The 7,502-nt window shown below is 35.2% G+C and overlaps 1 non-coding gene across 1 annotated transcript; it reads left to right on the top strand.

Annotated features, from left to right (window-relative positions):
* Positions 1 to 439: 439 nt before the first annotated feature.
* Trnaa-ggc (transfer RNA alanine (anticodon GGC)) lies at positions 440 to 512 on the top strand. Its single transcript has one exon. It is a non-coding gene; the product is annotated as a tRNA-Ala (tRNA).
* The last annotated feature ends 6,990 nt before the right edge of the window (positions 513 to 7,502 follow it).

Here is a 7,502-nt window from a genome sequence, read left to right as displayed (position 1 = left end):
GTGTACGGCACACACTACTCCCAGAACTCAAGCGCCTACAGCAGGAGAATCATGACAGTGAGGACAGCCAAGTTTACATAGTAAGATCCTGTCTCAACAAAAACATAACCATAACGATTTTCCCAAAATAAAAAAAGTCATTACACAGATTTTCAATATTTTTAACACAAATAACCAGAGCTACCATTAATGGAAGAATTACCATGTGCCAGATGTCTTCTCTCTTCAGCATTTTTGTACATTGTTTAATTTCCACATGTTTAGAAAGTATTATTTATTCCATTTCACAGAAAAGGAAAAAGACATGAAGTTTAAAAAATACTTGCTTTAGGGCCAGGCACGGTGGTACACTTTTATAATTCCAGCTAAGCAGGAGGCATAGGAGGATCACAGTCTGAGGCCAGCCCCGAGCAAAAAGCACGCTAGCTAAAACAAAAATGGGGGTGTGGCTCAGATGGTAGAGTGCCTGCTTGGCAAACAGGAGGCCCTGAGTTCAAACCCCAGTACCACCAATGAATAAATAAATATTTAAAAAATAAAAATCTGTTTTATAGCTCACTTTTTAAACAAGATTTCTTTAATCCATATTTTTAGACACGCTTTGTGGTGGATGGTATAAATGAAGTAACAAATGAAAACCTGGACTTTTCATCAAGAAACGTGGGCCAGAAGTTGCACAACATGTATGGTTTGGCAGAATGTGAATTTATTGTCTGTGGTTTGACTTTGTACAGTATAACAGCACCTTCCACCCAATTCTTCCTCCACCAAAAATAAAATAAAATAAAGCAAAGTAAAATAAATTAAAATAAAGCACAAACTATTATATGGAATAACTGAAATCTGACCTGTGAAGGTAGTTTTCTCATTTTGCTACACTAGTGTATGGGATTCTTTGGTTCTAAGAGAATGAAAAGTCACCCAATGAATTAAAAGTCTTCTTTCTATTAGACAAGCTGTGTCTTAGGGCTTCAGATATTCCTTTTTATTTTCTTACTAATTCTCCTCCAGTTCCAAGCTCTTCTCACACACAACATGCAATCTAAGTCTACGTTCTTTCTAAAGTGAATTTTCCTTGAGATCATTAGGGTTTTTTTTCCCCCTTGGAAATCCCATTCATGAAAACTGATCTTAGAGTGGAAACGTTTTTCTGAAAGATACTGAAAAATATAATTTTCATATAGGTAAAATGGCTAAAGAAAAGAAAAACAGAAGCCTAGATTAGCTGCCAGTTTGATTAACTCAGCATAGTCTCCTGTTTGTAACCTATTTCATTGCTTACCAAACTGTTATACCATAATGGCCATAAAAGTAAACTAAAACACAATAATCTGTGACCTCAGCTTTGCATCTAAAAATGTCTTCAATAAGTTCAAAGCCAAAGTAATACTTTAAAGTGCACTAGCTTTCACTTACCAAAAGCTAGTTATATGTCCAACAGTGTTGTGTTTTATAACTTCATTTAATCTTTGAAAAATCCTAACAGATGGCTATTAATATTATGTCTATTTTATAAATGATGAAAATTAGGTAGAAGAAATAACTTGCCAAATTCTCAGAAAGATGCACAATTAATATTTAATCCTAAATACTCATCATATGATAACAATCTTTCAAAAAAAGAGACAATGTGAGTTCTGTGACTCATTTTAAGAACTTTAAAAAGTCTTTTGGGATCATGTCTGGTTACCCAGATGCTTAAATTATTTAACCTAAAATAACCATCAGTCTCACATATATTAGCTCACCAGTGTGTTTGGTTTGCCAGTTCAGAAAATGCACTAGTTTTAATTAACCTTCTCTTTCAGCCACTTACTTCTTAATTTACTCACACTATAAATATGATTTATTCCACACATTTGGTATTTTAGAAACCATTGCCTTGCATTAATAAATTAAATGTAATACTATTTAATCCATGTACTGCAAATTATGACTTTTAATGAGTGCACATTGCTTTTTAAATTTTTATTTAATCAAAAATAAATCATTTTGAGCATATAAAATCATTCAACTAACTTGTTACCTCTGTCTGCAAGTGCTTTGAATTTATGACATAAGTCACCTAAATGGATCTGAATCATTTGATAAAATTTATTTTAAAAATTTAATCCTTCCTTTAGACAATATTCTGAGATATAGAGATTTCCAGTGAATCTTATTTTTCAGATTTAGAAAATGCTGAGACAGCTCTCTTTAAAATGCTACCTTTATAAAGAGAGGTAAGATTCTTATCCCCACAGACACTACTTTTAAAGACAATATGAAAGTTTACACTGGTGGTTACCTTTGTCATAAGTATTGTTGGCATAACATATTTTTCAGGAGAGCCATTCAATTCATTTTTTTTATTAAAAAATACTAAAGGAAATAATAAATGACCATACAAGTCCACTATATTTTCTAATCACAGTATTATGATTTGAGATAGTTCTTTGGGTTGATAGAAAAAATGTTTTCATGTCTTTTGTTCTGGCTATACTAAAATAACACACGTACACTCACATATACACACCTAGATGCACAAAACATATGGGCAAACACATACATATACAGCCATATACATCCAGAGATTTTGCTTTTCCATTCAATATATGCATGTGTTTGCATATAAGCATATATGTAAATAATTAAATCTAAATTTAACAGGACCATGGATATGCGTTAAATGGTATTCAGCAGGTTAAAGAATCCATCATGTAAAATATCAAAGACCATATCCAATAATGTATCTGGTTTAGCAGATAGTGTTCTGTGGTTTCATCCGTCCCCTTTCTTCTGCTCTACAGAATCTTTGTTGATAATCCTACATTCACACATCCTCTGAAGACTTTGGCAGTAAAGCTGCATTTCAACTCTGCAGGCACGCAGAATGAGAGAAGCAGAGCTCACACAACTGCAAGAATTGTGTTTTATAATTTTGGCTGCCGTGATCCTGTCTGTGGAAACCATAATTAATGCAATGCATTTATTTGCTCCTCTCTGGGGTAAAAAGAAAGATCTAATTGAACCTTTGTAAAGCAGTTCTACGAGTGGAATGGAAAGGATATTGGCTTTTATCTCCCAGCCCCACCTTTGCATCATCACAGAGTATTAATGTGTCATAAAACTGTTGTAAGCCTTTATACTAATATAACTACAACTGGTGAAGTTAGGCTAAAATGACAACTGAATCTTTAATTGGTAATTTTTAATAGAATTTCTTTTCTAGAATCAGAATCAACAGATTTTGAAAAAGTTTCAAAAATTAATAATAGCCATTTTAGAATTCTCAAGAACTTTTGTATCAGCATATAAAGGTATCAGATTAAAAACACTGTATTTGAATAAAGTAACAAGTTGATTCCTAAAAAGAAAACAGTGACTTCCTATGTAAAATGCAAGGCTATCCATTCTTCTGCTACATATACTGTGTTTGGTGTCACTCTTTGAATACTGTGAACTATATGGGTAGGAATATCAATTCTACTAGAATGATAATACCTCTTTTTCTTCCTGATTCTCTTCTTCTTTCCATTTTCCTCCCTTTCCTCTATCATGTAAATTGACAGCATAAGCTTTGTTTATGTTGTCTAATTTGGAAATTATTACCTGCTATTGCTTGGTTCAGTGCTCTGATTTAACTGTCTCATAATTAGTGAGGTCAAAGGAACTCCATGGAGCTGGGTGTAGTGAAAGTTGTCTGTAATCCTGGCATTCTGGAGTGTGAGGCAGGAGGACTGCTAATTCAAAATCTGCCTAGGCTATATGGGCTGCACCTCCAGACCCTGTGTCAAAAAACAACAGAGAGAGGACTGAGGGAAGAAAGAGAGGAGAATGAAGGACTAGGGGCTTTTATTTCATTCCTCCCTAGTTTACTTACTGAAATACCTCACAAACTATTGGCATCTGAAACGTTTTCTTAGCATCAGCTTCTAGAGAACCCAAATTGAGATAGTTTTCTACTAGAGTGGTTTTAGAAAGCAAATAATTGCAACAAAATTCTAAAATTGGACCACTCAGTGGCCAGATATGTTAAGACCCCATTATGGTAGTAAGTAGGGTAATGATACTCCCTAAATGCTCTAGCATCATAATAACCAAGACTCTTACCTGTGGTGATTTATGATACAAATAGAATGGAAAGCACTGACTTATGCAATTTATCTTTAAAATATGGAATGACCATTATTATAGGAACTTTTAGTCATTAAGTAATAATGTAAAACCTGAAGATAAACTCAGCTCATGACAATCTCAAGTCAGAGTATAACTTATGGAAACTATAAACCTCTGTGACAGTATCAAAGAGATGCCTATTTCCTGCAACCAGAGAACAGAGATACAGAAAATTTGACCCTAGAATCTAAGTGTAAAAATAAAAAAGTTATAAAGAAGGCTAAATTCACATCCTGGAAAGACTTCTATATAGACGTCAGATCCCTAAAATGGAAAAGAAGCTTTAAAACCTTACATGGAGGCAGTATTTGACAATCTTGAGAAGCTAGATATCCCAGTGCCCATTGAGCTAGCAGAGTGGCTTAACCTCCCAACAGATAATAATAGTATGCCACTTATGAAAATGATGCAAAGACTCTGAGTGAAATGGCCTGTACAATTTTGTTTCTTTTCTTTTGGAAGGGTTCTCAATTTTTCTCATACTTCTACATCAACAGCTATGTAACCCTAAAGCAGAAAACCCAGCTAAATCATCTCCAGACTAACTCACAGAAACTGTGCTATACAGGTGCTGTTTTAAGCTGCTAAGTTTGCAGTTATTCATTATGCAGTGATAGAAAGCTAAAATTACAGTATGCCCAACTGGGAAAGGATATCCCTGTTATTCTCACTAAGCCACAAGGAGGTGTTAGCCAGAGCTTCACTTCTCATGTGAAGCTTATCTAAGGAAGAAACATTTTACATGCTTATGTAGTTTGGAGTTCAATTAAATTTGTGTGGGCTGTTGAACTGTGGATTCCTAAGAGTGTTGATTATTATTACATTTCAAATGACAATATACAATATGAAAAACTAAACACAAGTAAGCAAAAGTCTGCTATTAGCTGCCACAATGCAAAATTGTAATCATAGTTTTATTTCCAGAGATTTGTAAAAGAGGCAGCATTTTCTTGAGAAACACTCCATAAAACAAAGAAAGTATAGTATGCACAATAGCAAACCTCACAGTCTCTCCTTAAAAGGTCCTAGAGAAATTTACCAGGGTCTATTCCTGTAATTGAAAGCTGTAAGTTACTAAACTGTCACTGTGCTAAGCAACCCAAAATGTCATTATAAACCACAGTTTATTCCAAGCTATGATACATGGAAAACTTGCCTTTAGTTATCTTTCTGTGGGTCTATTGATTCCCATCTTCTAATCATGAATCCTGGCCCTACAGTCTTTCTCAGCCCACAAGCATATTTAGAATGGATACATCTGGAATTCTCATTTTTTATAACCTGACCTGTTGAGAGCACAAGAATGGTAAGAAAAGTTGAAGTAAAATCCCCTGATCTCCCCCATTTCAGGAAAGCAAGTAAATTAGAAGCAATACTGTTGAGTATGGCAAGGTGACAGACATTTAATGAAGGCAGAAGTGGTGGTTTTTATTTTAACTCTATTTATTTGACCAGTTTGCATACTTCCCTCTTCTAGAAAAATAAAGAAGGGAAACAAAATTAAAATGAAGTATGACAGGTGACAGCAAGTAGTATAAACTTAACCAGGTGTTATTTCTGATTGCAGCTGCTGTACCAGATGTGTAACTTTTCTAGAAAAGATCAATATCACCTGGCACATTTGAAATGTAGTTATTGATCTGAAAAATGTGTTTTTTATTCTCAGCAGTGCTAATCAGCAAGAATTGGAAGCAGTTTACATTCAGCTGGAATACCCGGTCCTATACACTCACAGTCTTGGCCAAACAGCTTTAACTCTACTTATCTTCACCAAGGAAGATTCCTTCAAAAAGATTCTTTCAAAAGAAATCTTTGACAATTATACAGAATACATGACTGATTCTCTATTAATGTCATCATACTAATTGGACTTGGTGAGTAGGAAGTGTCAAATATATTGGATGTCATATGCTGCAGAGAGTGCAGCATAATTTAGATTTATGGACATTGCAAACAAGGACACATTTTAGGAATTCAGCAAATTGAAGCATATCAGGACATTTCTTCCAAATAAAAGGACATGATTAACCAAGGATCATTTCACTTGATAGGCACAACTGGATTCTGGAGACAACACATAAACACTTGTGACACCATTCTCATCTATTTATTGGATATCTCCAAAGCTAGTTTTGAGTGGGCCTTGAGGAAGACAGGCTTCTGCAGCAGTTCCAGGCTGTCATGTAAATAGCCCTGCAATTTTATCTTTAAGGCAAGATGGATTCCATGATTCTATCTGGACAGAGTGTCATATGAGACCTCTGTCACAGAAGAGTATTTTACTGCAGAGAATTCTTAACCATTAAAAAAGAAGCTTCTGGAATTTACTGAGCCCTAATGCAGACTGATGGCTTAGCATCAGATCTCCAGCAACTGCACTGGTGCTAATAATCATGATTTGAGAACTACCATCTTGCCAAGTAATAAAGTTGTATGGGTACAATAGAAAATATGTGATGGCACTGACATATTCAAGATTAAGAATAGCTCAGTTTAGAGATCACAAGTAAATTGTAGATACACCAATGAAAAACTGTCCAGTCTTCAACTTACCTAATTCTCTTCCAACACCTTACATGGGGATGGAATTCCCCAAGTCTAACTTAAATACATGTGAACCTTGTCCAGATTCAGGGAGAGATTAGTTGCTTCAAATCAACATATTAATGTTAGTCAAAACTAAGCGTGGCACCAACAGAATTGAGACAGAGCTTTGAACAATGCTTTAGGTCAACAGCCTGATGTACAGGAAGGTATCTGAGCTAAGAAAATTAATAAACTCTTGGGAAGAGGTGAATGTTCCAGTTCTTTAGATGGAAATCGGTATAGAACAAAACTGTAAGAGCGGAGATTTGAGGAAAAGCATGCAAGTGTTCTATGAGAAAGTGAACAAAGTATGAGTATGTTTGTGTCTCCTGGTAGTGCCCACCTAGAATATTCATCGTAGAGAAAGAATTGACAAGTAGGACAGAATGACTGTACAGTGGTGGCTAGCCAGTTTTAGACTTCTGTTGCCTCAGGGCTTATGTAATAAGTTAATAAGGTGGGATGAAGGGAGGCTAGGCACTGGACTTCACCAGGAAATCCTCCATGCAAATAATATAACTAGTGTGGTCACTGAATTTGTGGCAGATCAGATTAGAGCAATGCTGACCCCCCTTCATACTGGCTACCAATTTATTGTCTGTAAACTCCTGCTCATTTTTCTTTGCTCTGCTCTTTGGATGATGAACATTTCTTTGCTAATTGACACAATCAGACTCTGACAATAGGGGGCATTGCAAGGAAATTACAAGGTTAGAGCAAGAGAAGTGGTTTCTATCCTTAGGACTGGTGTAGTCTTT

This window comes from Castor canadensis, chromosome 12 (assembly GCF_047511655.1).
Source record: "Castor canadensis chromosome 12, mCasCan1.hap1v2, whole genome shotgun sequence".
In the NCBI taxonomy this organism is placed as follows: Eukaryota; Metazoa; Chordata; class Mammalia; order Rodentia; family Castoridae; genus Castor; species Castor canadensis.
Note: the sequence above shows the minus strand (reverse complement) of the source record. Positions and strands in the feature narration are given on the sequence as shown.